Source organism: Heterocephalus glaber, unplaced genomic scaffold, assembly GCF_053883595.1.
Source record: "Heterocephalus glaber isolate CG9 unplaced genomic scaffold, H.glaber_assembly_v1.0 deba00001497, whole genome shotgun sequence".
Lineage (NCBI taxonomy): Eukaryota > Metazoa > Chordata > Mammalia > Rodentia > Bathyergidae > Heterocephalus > Heterocephalus glaber.
In genome coordinates, this window is record NW_028258320.1 from 49,370,907 (window position 1) to 49,390,365 (window position 19,459).

At 38.2% G+C, this 19,459-nt stretch overlaps 2 long non-coding RNA genes across 2 annotated transcripts in view; one reads left to right on the forward strand and one right to left on the reverse strand.

Moving 5' to 3' along the window:
• The window catches only part of LOC147825683 (uncharacterized), a 22,674-nt gene extending 16,026 nt beyond the window's left edge, over positions 1-6,648 (forward strand). Inside the window, exons 2-3 of the long non-coding RNA XR_015440408.1 lie at positions 5,951-6,086; positions 6,464-6,648. This is a non-coding gene — a long non-coding RNA (uncharacterized LOC147825683). The remainder of the gene's footprint in view (positions 1-5,950; positions 6,087-6,463) is intronic.
• Positions 1-18,081, reverse strand: part of LOC110347848 (uncharacterized) — a 25,594-nt gene extending 7,513 nt beyond the window's left edge. Inside the window, exons 1-3 of the long non-coding RNA XR_002392718.2 lie at positions 17,200-18,081; positions 9,646-9,689; positions 6,561-6,703 (exon numbers count right to left, since the gene is read on the reverse strand). This is a non-coding gene — a long non-coding RNA (uncharacterized LOC110347848). The remainder of the gene's footprint in view (positions 1-6,560; positions 6,704-9,645; positions 9,690-17,199) is intronic.
• Positions 18,082-19,459: the final 1,378 nt, after the last annotated feature.

Here is a 19,459-nt window from a genome sequence, read left to right on the forward strand (position 1 = left end):
GTTGCCACTTTGGTGTTCTCAGTGTGCTGGAAAGGCCCTGTCAGTGAAAGGCTCAGCTGGTGTTTAAAGGGCCCTATCTGTGTTTGTTTCATGTTGGTCATGTCCTAATGTGTCTCAGCATAAAGCTACACACAACCATAAAAGACTTAGTGATTAAATATTTTGATACCCCCCCTCAAAGAAGCAAGTATATCATGTACAGGTACAAATTCCCTATGATGAATGTTATAATTATGAATATCTAAAATGTACCAATAAATGTTTTCCTTAAAAAGTATATTTTTCCCCTTTGAAGTGGGAGGGCTAGAGGAAAGGATAGAAGGGAATGGGATTAATATGAGAAAATGGAAAAATAGGAACAATCTTTGTAAATAGGGAGGACTGGAGGGGTTGAAGGGAGGGCTGGGCAAGGGTGAAAAATAAGAACCAAGAGAGACTATGTAAAGGTGCGAATTTCCAATGATGATTGTCATTATATTGTATACCTAAAATGTACCAATGATTAGAATGAATAATCGATAATGTAAAATAGGAAGAAAAGGTCCAAAGGGGTAGGGGTAGTGGGAGGGGCAGGGGAAAGGAAAGAAGGGAAAGGAAAAATGCTGAGAAATGGAAAAAATGGAAATAAAGTCTTTGTAAATAGGGAAGGGTGGAGGGCATGAAGGGAGGGCTAGGAATGGGGAAAAAATAAGAACCAAGATGCATCATGTAAAGGTACAAGTTCCCAATGAGAAATGTAATTGTGTTGTATACCTACAATGTACCAATAAAAGAATTTAATACAAAAAGAGTATATTTTTGAAACTTCTTACCATATGTTTTGTTTTTCTGAGTCTTTGTTAGAGTCTTCCTTTCCTTTGTTTCTTTCTTTTTACTTTTTCTTTGTCAGCACTGAGGGCTAAACCTAGGGAGGGCCCTTACTCTAGGTTGTCTTCAGCCCTTTGTTTGTTTCTTTGTTTTTATTCTGAAATAGGATGTTGCCACTTTCTTAAGTGCCCAGGGTGGGCTCAACTTACAGTCCTCCTGCCTCACCCTCTTACAGTGCTGGGATTACTGGCATATTCTACCATGGCCAGGTCCTTCCATTTTTTTCTCTGTCCTAAGCGTCCCTTGCAAAAGAGTTCTTGCATTTTAAGTAATTTTCCATTTTAAGGCCCTTTTAACAAACAAACAAACCTTGGAGAGTGACACAATGGGGACTGGGGTAGGAAAGGAACAGATCAAGAGCTGAAGGCTTCTCCTAAAAGCAATGGAGAGGTGTTCAGAAATAAGAGGCCTTTTTTAGTGATACTTTTTGACTCCTCACTTTCTTTTTCTTGTTGTCATAAAATTTTGCTCCCTCTCTTCACACCTCTCTCCTTTCTCAAGCTTGGCCATTTCTCTAAATTCTTGTTTTTCTTCTGGCCTCTTTTCCAATTTCCCTTCAGTTCTCCTGTTTCTTTCCTCTTTATTATGATCTAGATCTAAAATCCCCATCCCCTAGACTCATATGCTTGAAAGGTGATTGGATCGTGGGGATCCTATACTCATCAGTGGATTAATCCACTGATTTGTTCATAGCTGAATATGCTATTAAGAGCTGGGACCAAAGTGGGAGGGGTAGGGGAAAGGAAAGAAGAAAATGGAATTAATATGAGAAAATGGAAAAATGGAAACAAAGTCTTTGTAAATAGGGAAGGGTGGGGGGGGGTGAAGGGAGGGCTAGGAATGGGGCAAAAATAAGAACCAAGATGCATCATGTAAAGGTACAAGTTCCCAATGAGAAATGTAAATGTGTTGTATACCTAAAATGTACCAATAAAAGAAGTTAAAAACTGCAAATAGGGAAAGGGTGGAGGGGGTGAAGGGAGGGCTAGGAATGGGGAAAAAATAAGAACCAAGGCTGGAAAAATTGGGCTTCAACTTGCCAAAGATTAAAACTAGACCTGTATCTCTCACCATGCACTAAACTAAAATCAAAATGGATTAAAGATCTAAATATTAAAATAGAAGCTCTGAACCAGTTGGAACAGAGGTTAGGTAGAACCCTTGAAGACATCGGTGTAGGAAAAGATTTTAGGAACAAAACCTCAGTCGCCCTTGAACTAGCACAAACAATCAACAACTGGGATCTCTTCTTGTTAAAAGGCTTCTGCACAGCAAGAGAAACCACCAGCAGTGTGAAGAGACAACCCACAATGTGGGAAAAAATCTTCACCTGCTCTTCCTCAGACAAAGGTCTACTATCTCGAATCTATAAAGAACTTAAAAAGATCAGACCTCCCAAATTTAAAGACCCAATCCGAAAATGGGCATCTGAAATGAACAGACATTTCTCAGACAAAGAAGGAGAAATAGCAAATAAATACATGAAAAAATGTTCAACATCACTGGTCATTCAAGAGATGCAAATGAAAACAAGGCTGAGATTCCACTTCACTCCAGAAAGAATGGCTGCTATCATGAAATCAACCAATAACAAATGCTGGTGGGGCTGTGGGGAAAGAGGAACCCTGCTCCACTGCTGGTGGGAGTGTAGACTGGTTCAACCACTGTGGAAATCAGTATGGAGATACCTCAAAGAACTAGGACTGGAAGTCCCATTTGACCCCGCTATTCCACTGCTGGGGATCTTCCCCAAAGAATTAAAAGAATCATACCACAGTGATATATGTGCACCCATGTTCATAGCAGCACAGTTTATAATAGCTAAAACTTGGAAACAGCCCAAATGCCCATCAACTGGAGACTGGATAAAGAAAATGTGTTTATTTTATAAAATGGAGTACTACTCAGCCATAAAAAATGAGAAATTAGAGACATTTATAGCTAAGTGGATGCACATTGAGGCAATACTCTTAAGTGAAATAAATAGGACACACATGTGTAAATACTGAATAGTTTCTCTGGTGTGAGAAACTCAAAGTGTAAATAAGGACTAAATGTATAATAGGTAATGTGAAATAGGAAGAAAAGGGACAAAGGGGAAGGAAGTGGGAGGGCTAGGGGAAAGGATAGAAGGGAATGGGATTAATATGAGAAAATGGAAAAGTAGGAAAAATCTTTGTAAATAGGGAGGACTGGAGGGGTTGAAGGGAGGGCTGGGCAAAGGTGAAAAATAAGAACCAAGAGAGACTATGTAAAGGTGCAAATTTCCAATGATGAATGTCATTATATTGTATACCTAAAATGTACCAATGATTAGAATGAATAATCGATAATGTAAAATAGGAAGAAAAGGTCCAAAGGGGTAGGGGTAGTGGGAGGGGCAGGGGAAAGGAAAGGAGGGAAAGGAAAAATGCTGAGAAATGGAAAAAATGGAAATAAAGTCTTTGTAAATAGGGAAGGGTGGAGGGGGTGAAGGGAGGGCTAGGAATGGGGAAAAAATAAGAACCAAGATGCATTATGTAAAGGTACAACTCCCAGTGAGAAATGTAATTGTGTTGTATACCTACAATGTACCAATAAAAGAATTTAATACAAAAAGAATAATAAAATAAGAACCAAGATGCATTATGTAAAGGTACAACTCCCAATGAGAAATGTAATTGTGTTGTATACCTACAATGTACCAATAAAAGAATTTAATTAAGTGCAAAAAAACCCCAGAAGTTAAAAAAAAAAAAAAACAGCTGGAACCTATTCAGAAGAGCCAGGTCACTGAGGGTGTGATCTGGAAGGGCGTATCTTCCTCCCTAGCTCCTCCCTTCATTCCCTGCTTTCTGGCTGCCATGAATGTGAACAGCTTTCCTCTGCCAGTCCTTCCACTATGCCCTTCCTTCCTTAGAGACAGCTGGTCATGGACTGAAACCATAAGCCAAAATAAATGTCTCCTCATTGAAGTTGTGGGTGTCAGTAATTGTGCATCTCAGCCATGAGGAAGGTGACTAAGACATTCCTCATATTTTCTTCTCTCCCGTTATCTCTTCTTTTCTGCCTTCCATTCTCTGTTCTTCCTGTGAAAAATATTTCCCCCTTATGGTATCTGACTGTGTGTCCCAAAATGTGTCCACCAAGCACTAGATCCATGAAATGCACTGTAGAAAATAAAAAACATGGGAGAGAGGGGCTGGATTTATGGTTAAACAAGCTCAGGAAATACTGTAGAAACCTCTTAGAGATGTAGCATACCCATTGGACTTCCACAGATTTTCAGAAATTCTGTTATGAAGAAACTGGTCAAACATGGTTTATCCCAGTGTTCTCAAAGCCTCCTTGGCCTCAGTGTCTTTTCCCTCCAAAAAATGAAGGCCACTGAGGTTATATTTTGGGAAACGCTGTGGTAGATCTTCTTGTCTTGGCCCACACTGGGGCTTCTGAGCACTTCTTTTACCCATCCAACCCTGAGGTTAAAGGGTTTTTTCACTTTCTGAGCCTTTCTTCAGGCCATCCCAGCCAGGGTCCTCTTTTCTGTCTGTACCTTTCACTGCTCAGTACTATAGCTGTGCGCCATTTACAAAATCTACACGGCTCACCTCTCCTATTAAATGTTTAAGACTGAGTGCTCTTCCCCCCCCTAACAAATTATCAAAGATGGTTTTGGCAGAATCCTATGCAATATGGCAGAAGTACAGCAGGAGAATATTTTGATTCCCTGCTGCTTGTGATATAAATTGGTACAATCATTCCAGAGGGCAATCTGGCACTATGTAACCCAAGCCTTAAAATTCTGCCTTTCAACTTTATCTTGAGAAAATAATTATGGAGGTAAGCAAAGATTTAGCTACCAAGATTTTCTTTTACTGGACTGTTGTTTATAACAGCAAAAATTTGGAAACAACACCAGTGTCCAACAAGGGAAGACTGGTGGTGTACACTGTAGCACATTCCTATAACAGAGTATAATGCAGCTCTTAAAAAATAGAGATTTTTTCTTTTTTGGTACCGGGGATCAAACTCGGGACCTTGCACTTGCAAGGAAGGCTCCAGAACCACTGAGCTAAATCCCTGGCCCCAAAAAATAGAGATTTAGGAGCATATTTGTTGGCATAAAATAGTTTCCTTGAGTTAATTCTGTGTAAAAAAAAAATCTATATGTATAGAATCAGCCAATTTTCCTCAAAATATCATGTGTGTGAAATATTCATATTAACATGTGAAAAACATGGAAAGAGTAGCCACCAAAATTTGGCAGTAATTTCTTTTACTGGGTAGCTCATTTCAGCTTCTTGTTTATCTGTGCTTTCTGATTTCTATATAAAAATCATGTGCTTTTTGTATATTGAAAGGAAATAGAAAAAGTAACAAAAATGGTTGGTGGTCATTCACAAGCTTTGTTGTCATTTGAAGTCCCAGCTTACTCCAAATAGGGTCCTGTACACACCAACTGGGACTCCTCTGTCTCTTGGGGGATAAGTGCTCCATGAGGAAGGTCAAAGAGAATGTCAACCTTCATTATGCTATCTGAGGAAATGTGGATACAAGAGCCAGCTTCTGGATTGTGATGCTACAATTTACTGAGGGAAAAAAAAGGTCAACACACCCCACCATCTATTTATTTAATATTAAAAATAATATTTCACTGAGTTTGGCTGGCGTCAGTTCGAGCAGTTACTCATACAGGAATTCAAACAAAAGCAGTCTTGGCCCTGGGCCAGGGTGTTGGTGCTGGGTGGTCTATGTCAGTCCTGAGCTTGCACTAGCTCCTAGGATGCTTGCAGACCTGCTTAGGGTTGGGAAGATGATATATTCATTTATTTATCAGAAATGTTTTAACAGGAAATGCTAATCGTTTGCATTTAGGGAGAACTGCCCCGAGACAGCTGGCGGAACCCAGCAGACATTACTGCTAGGGAGACTGCTGCTCTTTGCCTTGGGGTCGAGTCAGGCCCCAGTAGGAGAGTCTACACTAGAACTCAGCACACCAAGTTAGCTCAGAAGATCATGGTTGCTCTGTATCAGGACAAAAGAGAAAGGAATGTGCTCATTCTTTCAGTTGTTCCCATTTCTGTTGTCATATTTTTTTCTTTAGGAACCTAAAGTTGTGTTTTTGCCATGGCTGTAAAGGAGGTACAGGCTCTGCTAGGAGTTAAAAGACCCTTCCGGTGGAGTCATGAAGCACAAAACCCTCCAAATGGGGTCATGGCACCTGGATGGAAGCAGCACAGGTAATTCAAACTCACTTTGAGTGTCACTGTGGACTGGAGGAGTCGTGTGTGGGTTCAGAGGGTATATGAATATGAGAATGTGTGAAAGACAAGTGTTAGCCAGGGATTTCAGGCATATCCACAAGTTCCAGGCTGCAATCCATTGTTAGATCACATTCTTGGGTAATTTTGTGGCATCAAAAAAATGATATGAAGAGAGAAGGCTATCCAGGCAATGTGTATGAGAGGAACATGATAAGCAGGTTTGTGTTTTTAAGTCCTCTTGCAGCTCTTTGAAATAATGTAGAATTTCACTCATGGGGGACGGGCGTGGGGAATGGGGGCCTAGGTCTAACCCGGTCTGGCACACTGACAAAGAGCTGTTCCTGTGTTTCCAGATAACAATGGAGGTGAAGCCTAACTCTGGAAACCGGTCAAGATTCTCAGAGATAAACCCTTGGACAGCAAGAACACTGTCAATGAAAAGAAACTGACCTTTCGCCTCTTGAGTCACAGAATTCCCACAAATGCTGTGTCCCCGGTCGTCTCTGGCAGGACTCACCACCACAGCCCAGACCTCGACGCCACTTTGTAAACATCATGGAGGGCGCTGCTGGAGTATTGAGGAAGGAGCTGTGCTAGAAGCATAGTCAGAATATGGTCAACTCCAGCACCTTGAACTACAGAATGCCCCTCTTCTTATTCTAGAGGTTACCCTTTCTCTCAAGCTCACAAAGTTAGGAGAGAACCCCTTAAATGGTTTTCCGTTGGCAGTATGGTCTGCTGCTGCTGCTACCGCAGGACCTCATTTGGGCCTTTAACTGACCCATGTGGGGTCCAAAACCTGAACTAAGTTCCTCTGGAAAGACTGCACTGCCTCAGGATATGAGGCAGGAAGTCAAAGGGCAAGGAGAATAGAGGACTTACTGGAACACAGAGGAATGGAGTCAGAGGAGAGAGAGGTGCTATGGTTTCTCCCCTCCAAAACTCATGTTGGAGTTTAATCCATGAGAAGTATTAATGGGTAAAAACTTAATCTGACTGTGGTATTTAGAAGTCAGGTCTTCAGGAGGTAATTAGGATTAAATAAAGTCATCAGTTGAACCTCATGATTAAATATTTATGGCTAAGAACAGAGAGACACCAGAGGATATACTCACAACATGCTCCCTGCCCTATTGCCTAGCCTGAGGACTCTGCCAGTAAGACCATTACCAGACATGGCCCCTCAATCTTGGACCAGAACCATGAGCCAAAATAAACCTCTTTTGTGTTATGAGCAACAAAAAATGGACTAAGACAAAAAGGGTTGACAGTAATAAAGGGTTAAATAGAAGTTGGAAATTCATTAAATGTCTTGTTTATGGTCCAAAATTAATCTCTTTAAACCTGGGATTCCTCAGCAAAAAGATGGGGGAGGGGGGATGAGTATATTGGAGTTTCTGGTCTTTAAATGTGTAAACTAGGATTTTTTTCTCTGACAACTCCTTTGTCATACAACCCAGAAAACCATTAAGCACCACATAAGTCTCTAGAACAATGGTTCTCAACCTTGGCTGTACACAGAATCACTTGAGGGAGCTCTAGACAATGTTAGTGCATAAATCTCATCCTCAGTTATTGATGGAACTGGCCTGGATGAGGCTGGGGCATGAGAATTTCTCTCTTCTTTTATGAATTCTCTTGTTAATTCCAAGCCTAAAATGTAGATATTTTACAGTACAGTACTGCTTGTAACCCTCACATTCTATATTTCTCTTGCCATCAATTCCTCCTTTATTAGCTATTACTTCTTTGGACCAATGACTCATATATCCATTTTTCTTTTGTCCATATATACCTGGGACCAACTCATATTTGGTCCCAGACTTAGTATCTGATTCCTAAAGCTTTCCGTATCTTGGCTTTTCATTTTGTTCATTGGTGCATCTTCAACTGTGCTGTCAACAAGGCTCAAAACCTTAGTGTTATCTTCGTGTGATGAATTTTAAAATGTATTGGTAGTGTTCCTGGCCTCCCATCTTCTCATCTGTAAAGAGAATATTGTCTTTGTTGGCTTGGCTAAGCCTGCCCTCCTAGGAGAATTCTGCCTAGCCAGGAGTGACAGTGTTACCCTGTAGTCCCAGCCCTTAGAAGGTTGAGGCAAGAGAATTACCTTGAATTTGAGGCCAGCCTGGGCTACATAGTGAGTTCAAGGGTAGCCTGAACTACATAGTGAAACCCTGTCTCAAAAAAACACAAAACAAATCAAACAAAAAATCCAGGGCCAGGGATTTGGCTCAGTGGCACCGCGCCTGCCTGGCAAGTGGAAAGTCCTGAGTTTGATCCCTGGTACCGCAAAAAAAAAAAAAAATCCAGAGAATTCTGCCTCTTTGTAAATAGGGAGGGATGGAGGAGCTGAAGGGAGGGCAGGGGAAGGGGGAAAAATAAGAACCAAGAGAGATTATGTAAAGGTGCAAATTTCCAACGATGAATGTCAGTATATTGTATACCTAAAATGTACCAATAAAATTATTTTTATAAAAAGACAGTCCTTAGGCTTCATGAAGAAGAGTTTAAGAATTGTTCCTAAAGCTTAAGAAATGTATGCCTTTTAATGATCTTGGAGAATGGCAAATAAATTTTTGAATTAGTCTTGAAATAGTTTGGTTGTTAGACTGTATATTGGTTCATTGTTGCTTTGAGACTGAGCAGTGTAGATGTCCAGCTTATATTTGGGTTATACCTAATGCCTTTTTTCTAATTTGCTATGTCTAAATATTGCTAAATCCTGTAATTTTTCCCCTCTAGCCTTAGCACTTTCTACTGCCAGCAACATCATATACTCCAGCTAGACTGCCTATTTTTACACAAAGCATATCTCAAAAATTTTTCCTCTGGACTCAGCTCATTCTATTTCCTACACCCAGAATCACTGCTCATTTCTATCATTTGAAATTATCTCTATGATTCAAAGCCCAGCTCATATTCTACTTTCTTAGAAGGCCTGCGCTATGATGTTCTACATATTCTACATTTCTTCCTGCCCTTGCATATGCAAGTCTCCATGACAACAAGCATGATGATGATGATTCTAATAGCTAACATTTATATTGAGCTTACTATGTCCAGGCACTGTTCTAAGTACTTTGCCCACATCATTTTATTTAGTTATTGCAACAACTCCATGAGGTAGTACTGTGGGAAACTAAGACAGGGAAATCAAGCAACTTTCCCAAGGTTTCCCAGCTATAATTGTCACAGATAGGATTTGAATCCAGGCTCTACAATCTGGATAGGACACTTACGCTTTATTAGCTCAGTGCACACCTGAAATATCCTTGTTGTTGCTCTATGTCTGCAGGAAGTTTCCATTTGTTACTGCTTCACATTTTGCACCTCCCTCTGCTCAACACTATCAAATAAATGTGTACTCACTGTAGTCAGATTTACGTAGTTACTTAATGGGTCCCACTGGTATCCAAGCAGAAGGCATCAGCATGTGCATGATCAGGATTTTGACTTAGAGAGATCCACTTTAGGTTGAAGTCTTTGGGGACACTTAGCCTAAGAGCAGGGAGCACATGTTTATAAATCTTACCTTTGAGTTTCATCTTCTTCCTCATAATGTCTTTGACGTGTCATCTGTAAAGCAAACCATAGAATGGCCATACTTGAGTGAGGCAAAGATTTAACGCTGCTGCTGCTCTGGTTCAAGTGGCTATACCTAGAACTATGGCTGTGTTTTAGCAGTCATTGTGAAGTATACACAAAGTGATTTAATGCAGTTTGGTTTATATTCACATTTGGCTTGTTCTAACATCTTAGAGTGGGCACTGAGGTTGTTACTAAAGCAAAGAGTAATGCACTTGGCCAGAAACAGTTTTCAGGTGAATAAAAATATGATTTTATTTGATAAATATGTAAATCAATTATTTTAATTCTATAAAATACACAAATAACTTTTAGGATAGAAACATGTTTTTAAGTTTAAATGCAGATATCTACTTTGGGCCAAGATAGAATAGTGGATTGTTTACTCTCCCACCTGAAACAACCAAAAAAAAATTGACAAAATATATTAAACAACAGTTTGAAGGACACTGGATAACAGAAGAACAGTGATACTTTAGAGATATGAAACAAATGAAGTATTACTACAGTTTCCCCAGAGAATTTCCAGGCCACAGCACAAAGAGAATAACTCAGACAAACTCTGTAAGGTGAGAATCTGGAAAAGACCAAGGCTGCTTGAGTTCTTAGTGCAGAGTACAAGAAAGAAGAGAACAGCACAGAAAGAGGAGGTTCTGGGGGTTTTGAAAGAGGATTCACTCAAGAATTCATCTGAGGACTGATCAGCACATGCATTAAGGAAACTATCAGAGCCAAGAGAAAGAACTGTCCAAAATTATTAGAGACAATAGACACTCACACAGAATAGTGTCTGTTCCCACAAGCCAGAGTTGGAAAACTCAAGATTCATGAAGGGTAGAGTACGCAGAAAGGTATGGCCTAATAATGAGCAGTAATTATTCCTTGACTGAATATTGCTCTACTCCTGCCTAAAAAATCTGAAAAACAAGAACCAAAGTGTTCAAACTATTTCCAAATGATTTAACCAAATCACTTAGAACAAACCTTCAGAATATTTTTAGGAATACAGTAATATCCAGCACCCATCACCCAATAAAATAAAATTCAAATGCTTAGAATCCAATTATCAGGCATGAAAAAATCACAAAAGACTGAGCATGGTAGCACATGCCTGTAATCCCAGCAATCTGAGAGACTGAGAAACAAGGAACAAAAGTTTGAGCCCAGCCTGGGCAACTTAGTGATTTAGCAAGACTCTGTCTCAAAGTGAATGGAGATGTAGTTTAGTGAGAAGGTCCTGGACTCATTCCTGAGTACCACACACACACACACACACACACACACACACACACACACATACACACAAGCAGTAAAGTAGAATACAATCTATAGCTAGGAGATAAACTGATAGAACAGTTACAGATATTAGATTTGGCAAAGAAAGATTTAAAATAGTTACTATAACTATTACATATGTTCTAAAATTTAAGTAAAGACATAAAAGATCTATATGCACATTTAAATACTATTTGTTTTATTTCTAATTACATGGTTAGAAAGAACATGTTTGAAAAATGAACTTTCTGGAGGGACAATGTTTCTTTCCCCAAATATTTTGGCATTGTGTTAATAGACTTCTTGTTTATTATATTTTTGCTTTATGATCTATTTTGTGTTTTGTTATGGATTTTTATTGTGCTAAAAATACATAATACTTGCCATCTTAACCATTTCTAAGTACACAATTCAGTAGAGTTAAATATACTTTACTCACATTGTTTTGCAACCAATCTCCAGAACTTTTCCATCTTGCATAACTTGCATTATACACCTTTCCATTCCCTCTTCTTCCCAATCCCTGGAAACTACCATTCTACTTTCTATTTCTAGGAATTTAATTTCTGTATATTTCATAAAAGTGGAGCCATGTAATATTTGTCTTTTTATGACTGGCTTATTTCATTGAGCATAATATCCTCAAGGTTCATGTATGTTGCAGCATGTGTCAAACTAACCTTTCATTTTAAGGCTGAATAATATTCCATTGCGTGTACATACCACATTCTGCCAGTGGACTACTGTGAATAGTGCCACTATGAATAAGGGTATACAAATAACTTTGAGACATTCTTTTACACTGGTACCTCAATACTCTTTACTAATTGGTTCCAGGAGCGACACCAAATATCAAAAATGACAAGTACTAAGCTCATTGTTTTGGCTGGATAGGGCAGTGAGTTATGAGGCAATTGATACAGACAAGTTCTAGCTTGAACATCAAGAACCAAAAAATCAGCAAGCATGAGGACAAAATTTTCTTCTAAAAATGTGTCAAGTACCAAATTTGATGATTCTCAAAGCAGTCAAGTACTGAAATATAAGTGTAATTCTTTTTAGATCTATACTGTGAAGTGAAATTTCTCTATATATGGTAATTCTATTTTTAATTTTTTTGAAGAACCACCATGTTATTTTCCATAGTGGCTGACCATGTTACATTTCCACAATCAGTACAGAAAAGTTTTAATTTCTCCAGAGCCTTGCTAATAATAATTGTTATTGCTAATTTGTGTTTTATAGCATCCATCCCAATGGGTATGCTATGAGACTTGTGATTTTGATTTGTATTTTCCTAATTATTAGTAATGTTATCATCTTTTCATATGCTTTTTGGCCATCTGTATATCATCTTTGGAGATAAGTCCATTCAACTCTTTTGCTCGCTTTTTTTTTTTCATCTTTTGGTCCTTGGGATTGGACCCAGGGCCTTGTGAATACTAAGCGTGCACTCTACCACTGGTGTACCTCCCCATCTCCTCCTATTCCCACTTTTAAATTAAATTATTTGGTGGTTTTGTTGTTGAATTGTAAGGGGAAAGTGTATGTGTGTGTGTGTGTGTGTGTGTATTTTTTTTTTGTACCGGGGATCAAACTTGTGTCCTTGTGCTTGCAAGGCAGACGGCTGAACCACTGAGCTAAATCCCCAGCCCAAGGGGAAAGTATATTTAAAAGATCCAAATCTCACAATGTGTGAGATGAAAAATACACTGGGTGAAACTAATAGCAAATTAGACACAGGAAGGTTAGTGGCTGAAAATATTCCAATAGAACTATACAAAATGAAACAGGAAGAAATATAGTAACTTAAAAACATGGTGGTGCATGCCTGTAATCCCAATACTCTGGGAGGCTGAGCAGGAGGATCACAAATTCCATTCCCATCTGTGCAACTTAGTGAGACCCTCTCTCAAAATAAAAAGGGCTGGCGATGTAGTTCAGTGTGAAGGCTACGGGTAAAATCTCCAGTACCACACACACACACACAAACACACACACAGAAGAGCACCAGTGATATCAAGAACATCATCAAGAAGCCTAATACACATGTAATTGGAGTCCTCATAGGAAAGTCCAAAAACAATATTTAATAAATAGTGCCCCCCAAAATCCAAACATTATGAAAACCCATAAATCCAAGAATCTCAATAAACCCCAAAGAAATCTCATCATAAACAAATTTATCAAAGCAGGGATAAAGAGAAAATATTAGAAGTAGCCAAAAAAGAAAAGAAGAAAAGAAGGAAGACACATTGTATGCAGAGGAGCAAAGATAGACAGTAGATTTATTTTTGGAAATAATGCAAAAAAAAAATGGACCAACATCATTAAAGTATTGCGGGGGGTTATCATCCAAGAATTCTGGAGCCAGGTATGGTGGTGCATGTGTGTAATCTCAGCACTCGGGAGACTGAGGCAGGAGGATTGCTTCAAGTTTGAGGCCATCCTGGACTACATAGTGAGTTCAAGGCCAGCCTGAACTACACAATGAGACGCTGTCCAAAAAAAAAAAATTCTGTACCCTGTGAAAATGTCTTTCTAAAGCAATGACTGAAAGAATTCATCATCTGCAGATCCATCCACATTAATAAAATTATTTTACAAAGTCCTTTAGGTACAAGAAAAATGACAATAAATACAAACATAGGTCTACAGAATGGAATAAAAATGTTGGAAATGGTAACTATATGGGTGAACATATGTATTATTATCTTAAAATCTCTTTGAAAGCTAACCGATCAAACAAAACCAATAACAATGAAGTATGGGGTTTATAACGTGTGCAAGTAAAATGTATGGCAACAATAGCACAAAGGTCAGGAGGGGAAAAATAAAGGTATACTATTACAAATTTTTTATGCTGTACATGAAGTGGTAGAGCCTAACTTGAAAGTAGTCTGTGATATATTAGAGATGTATATTATTAACCCTAAAATAACCATTAAAAGTTATAGGTAATGAGGGCTGGGGATTTAGCTCAGTGGTTTCACCGCCTGCTGTGGAAGCGCAAGGACCTGAGTTCGATCCCTGGTACCAAAATAAATAAATAAATAAATAAATAAATAAATAAATAAAGTTATAGGTAATGAGCCAATAATAGAAAGAAAATGGAATCATATATATAAAAAAAGAAAACAGAAAAAGAGAAAGGGGTATAAAGAACAGATGGAGCAAATAGGTAACAAATAGCAAGATAATAAATTTAAACCTAGCCATATAAATAACACCATTAAGAATAAATGGTCTAAACACCTCAATTAAAATCAGAGATTGTCAAATTGGATTTTAGAAAAAAAAAAAGGCAAGACCTAAGTATATGCTGCTTATAATAAATACATAAAGAAATAGATTAGGGCCGGGGATTTAGCTCAGTGGTGCCACCCCCTGCCTCACAAGCACAAGGTCCTGAGTTCAATCCCTGGTCCAAAAAAAAAAAATTTAGATCTCAGAAATAGATTAAAAGTATAGGAAATGATATGCCATCTTCCATTTAGCAAAGAATAGATAGATTTCAGAACAAAAATTATGAACAGGGATAAAGGAGGCAAGTCACTAAAAGAACATAACAATTCTACACTTTTATGCACCTAGTATCAGAGCTTCAAAATGGAGTAAAACAAATAGAATTTTTTTTTTTTGGTACTGGGGATCGAACTCGGGTCCTTGTGCTTGTGAGGCAGGAGGCAGAACCACTGAGCTAAATCCCCAGCCCACAAATAGAATTTTTTAAAAAATGGACAAACTGGACAAAAAGTACTTGACATTTAAATACCCCTCTCCCAACATTTCATAGAATTAAGCAGTGAGAAAATCAGGATATAAAAGAGTTAAACAACACTATCAACCAACTTCACCTAATTGATGTTTATGCAACACTCCACACAACAGCAGAATCCACGTTCTTGTCATGTGCACATGAACTATTTACCAAGTTTGTTCACCCACACACCAGTTTAAATAAATTTAAAAGAATTCAAGTCATACCAAGTGTATTCTCTGACAACAGTAGAATTAACATTGAAATAAAAACAAAAGCAAAATAATCTGGAAAATCCCCACGCTTTTGGAAATTAAATGATAAATTCTAAATAATTCATGAATCAATTAAGTCAAAAAGGAGATTAAGTAATATTCTTAGCTGAGAGAGAATGAAAACACACATCAAAATTTGTGGGAAAATGCTAAAGCAGTACTTGGGAAACTTAGAGGACTAAATGTCTATATTAGAAAAGTCACAAGTCAATGAGGTAATTATTGGTGGATTTCAGCTTCCACCTCAAGAAACTACAAAAAGCAAAGCAAGTTAAATCTAAAGTAAATGGAAGTTATGAGATAATAACAGAGCAGAAGTAGACAAATAAAAAACAGAAAGGAAGACAAATCAAACCAAATGCTGGTTCTTTGAAAAGATCAATAGAACTAGAATAAAGCTCTACCTAAACTGTTCAGGAAAAAGGAAAGACAAAAATCACTAATACAGACTGGGGATTTAGCTCAATGGTTTCACTGCCTGCTGCGCAAGTGCAAGGACCCAAGTTCGATCCCCGGTACCCACACACCCCCCCAAAAATCACTAATATAAATAATGAAGCTGTGCAAGCACAGGGACCCGAGTTCAATGCCTGGTACCAAATAATAATAATAATAATAATAATAATAATGAAACATGTGAAAAAATTATAGATTTTACATATGTTAAAAGAATGAGGGAATATTATGAAAAGTAATTTAACAACTTACATGAAATGAGAAAATCCCCCAGACATAAAGTACCAAACCTAAGAAGAAATCGAAGACCTAAATAGCCCTTTATCTACTAGAGAAATTGAATTTGTAGTTAATACCTTTCCACAATGAAAACTCCAGCTATGATGGCCTCACTGGTGAATTCTACCAAACATTTTATGAAAAAAATATCAATTCTATACTAACTCTTCCAGAAAATGAGAAAATTAAGACTAATTCCCAGCTCATTGTATGAGGCCAGCACTACCCTTAGATAAAGACATTATGGGTAAACTATAGGAGCTGAGGATATAGCTCAGTGGTAGAGTACTTGCTTAGTAATGGGTTCAAATCCCAGCACCAGGTTAAAAAAAAAAAAGATAACAGACATTTACAGACTACTATCCCTTATGAATGTGGGAACAAAAATTCTAAACAAAACTTTATCAAAATTAATACAACATTAAATATTATGCCCAGTAGGATGCAATCTAGGAATGCAAGTTTGGTCTAACACTCAAAAATCAATGTAAGTTTCCGTATTTATAAAAGAAAAACTAAAAACAATATAAACATCCCAACAAATATACAGAAGTCATTCCACTTTTTGGAATTCAATGAACTAGGAATAGTTGAGAATGTCCCCAACCTGATTTTTAAAAAAAATCTCTGAAAGATCTACAGCTAAAATAGATACTACTGATGAAAAAATTAATGCTTTCTCCCTGCAATCAAGAATGTGACCAGAATATGCATTCTTATCACTCCTATTCAACAATGAACTAAGGACCTAGCCTAATTTTTTAAAATCCAAATTGGAAAGGAAGAGGTAAAACTATCTTTATTCACAGATGACAACATTCTCTATGAAGAAAATCATACAGAATCTCCAAAAAAAATCGTGAAACTAATAAGATTTCAACAAATTGCATGATACAAGATCGATATGCAAAAAATAATGGTATTTCTATATAATAGCAATGAACAATTATAAATTGAAATTAAATAAAATGCCATTTATAAGACTATCAAATAAATAAAATGCTTCCATATAAATCTGAAAAAAATGCAAAAATTGTACACTGGAAACTACAAAGCAATGCTAGAGAAATTACAACAAAAATTAATAGGTTCTCCTTCTTCTGATGTCCCAAAGACCTCTACTCAGACAAACTTGGGTTCCAATTTCCCCTACCACCACCAGAAAGGGCCTCCAGGTGGAGCTCTTTCATTTGATTCTCTGCTATTGTCAGAAATGCCCATTTTATGATGTCTATATAATTTCCTCTCAGCTGAGGAAACCTCCCCACAAACCTCAGGACTGCAATTAGAATCGTCTTTAATCTGAAGAAGAGATCACAGGAAGCATGTTCAATACACAAACCAGTTAGTTAGTCAGATTGAGTCCTCTTATTTCACACATGGTTCATTTTTCGCTTTCTCCTGGCTTCTCCAGGTCCCCTTCAAGCTCATTGTGCTTCTGCTTAAAAAGACTTACCCAACTCCACCCACCATAGGTTGCATGTCCTCCATCCTTCAATGAAGATTTCTTCCCACTCAACCAACGAATGCTTCAGAGAATTGTTCCCCAAATAGTTTGACATCTGGACATGGAAGAGGGTAGAACTTTCTAGGAAAAAAGTCAGAACCAACCCAACACCTGCTGTTCACCTAAAGGAGAACCAGAAAGGATATTTCCCTGTAAAAGGGCCACAGAGAGGCTGCTACTGTATTCATGAACAAGCTGTTGATTTTCTTGGATTAACCACACAAAACTCTTAACCAAAATAATCACAGCAATTTCTTAGTTGTTTCTCTTAACCATTTTTCTTCACTGTAGGAACCAGCCTATGAGCTGAGCTCAAACCTGACCAAGGGGTAATGAAGATGAAAAACAAAGAGACACAGAAACAAGTTAAAATCTAGGGGATCATGTCTCCCTTTGACATAGAGCCCCAAATGACTGGCACACCTTGGCCTTATTCACTCAGACACAAGCACGAGCAATTAGAGTTCCATAGGATTCATCTGTCTCCCACCCTCCACGGTACTTCTCTGGGTATACAACTTAGCCTCAGGTGTTTTTACTTTTCCCTGCAGCATGCTGGCACGCTTGCATGCCCTTTCTTCTCAGTGCTCACTGAAAAGGCCAATTAGGCCACATTCTTCCCATCCAATCTTCACATCTCACCACCTAAGTTCTCTCTCTGTTTCCAGTCTCACTTAATACACAGCCTGGAAAATAATAACCCAGCAGAAAGGTGTGAAAGAATTGTCATCAGAGTTCTGGAGAGCAGGAGCCATACTTAAGTCATCTTTGTATACCATAAAGCACTATGCCTTATCCATCCTGGGAGATTCCTTTGTAACAGACATGAATATAGCAGAAAATATATGCTGGATTCCAGCTTATTTGGAAGCTGTAGCAGTTCAAGGACAATTCCAGGGTTTACCCTAAAGTCTACAGAGATATTCACTACTTTGGGGCTTAGTTCCACTTAGAACTTATAGGTGGAAAGGGTGATTCAATTGCTGTGTCAAACAACATGTATTGAACACATACTACCTACTGATATTATAACACTGTGACTTAAACATCTTCATAGGGTCAAACATAAGAACTTATCCTACTGATGTCCTTAACTATAGCTTTGATCATGTCTTCCTTAGCATATTTGCGTACTCACTTGGTGACTAACTGCAGGGCAATTGTAATGGATTGCAGATAGCTATCAATTTTTTGCTACTTGTCTTGTTTTGATAGGGAGTCTAATTTCTCTTTTCTCAAACCTGGCTGGCCTCAGTGGCTTACTTGACTAACCAAATGTGGTGGAAGTGATGTTCTAGGGCTTTCAAGATTAGATCATAAGAAGCCTGTAGCTTCTACCCAGGCCTTTTGGAGCAATCACTCTTGAGTAAGCCAGCTACCAGATAAGACATCTGATCACACTGAGACTGAACTGCCTTTGAGAAGCACAAGCTGCCTGCTTGGAGAAGCTGCATGGAAAAAGAGATGCCTGACCAACCATGCACATGAGTGTAGATACCTTCTGATGACTCTAATCTCAGCTGCATCTGATGGCAACTGATTGACCCCATACGAAAATGACCCGAGTGAATGCATTAACACCTGGAACCATATGAGACAATAAGAATATATTCTTAAATACTACACTAAAAGCAAACAACTATGGTTAGATAAGATATTATCAGAATCTGGGAGAATTCTCTCTCTACAATTTTGCAACTTCTTATGAATTCTAAAAGTTAAGTTATTAAAGAATAAAACATTGCCCAGCTAATCTGCAAAAGATCCAATTTGAAAAAACTAATGGCAGCTGGAGACTTTCTCCGAGCCGTGTCCCAAATGCTGACAAAACCAGCACAGGCTGCAGCCAACAGGTGTGTGTATCTATGGCCCTAAGTGCATGTGTGGGCTTTGAAAGCTCAAGAGAAAGGTCTGACCCACCCCCTCGCAATGCCAGTGACTCAGCTTCAATCTTAATGCTTCACTCATCACATTCGGGTCTCCTACTGGGGAAACTCCCAGTTCTTACTTTGTCTAATGAAAAAAGACACTGCCTTAGTTCATTTTTCAAAGATTGACATAATGATATGAACAGACATGAAATGTCACTCAGCCAAAGGAAAGAGATTTTCTCTATTAGTGCTTTTTTAAATATCCTTTTTCTTTGGTTCCTAAAAGAAAAAAAACAACTTGTAAGAAACAAGTGAAATCATGTTCTCATCCTTCTCTT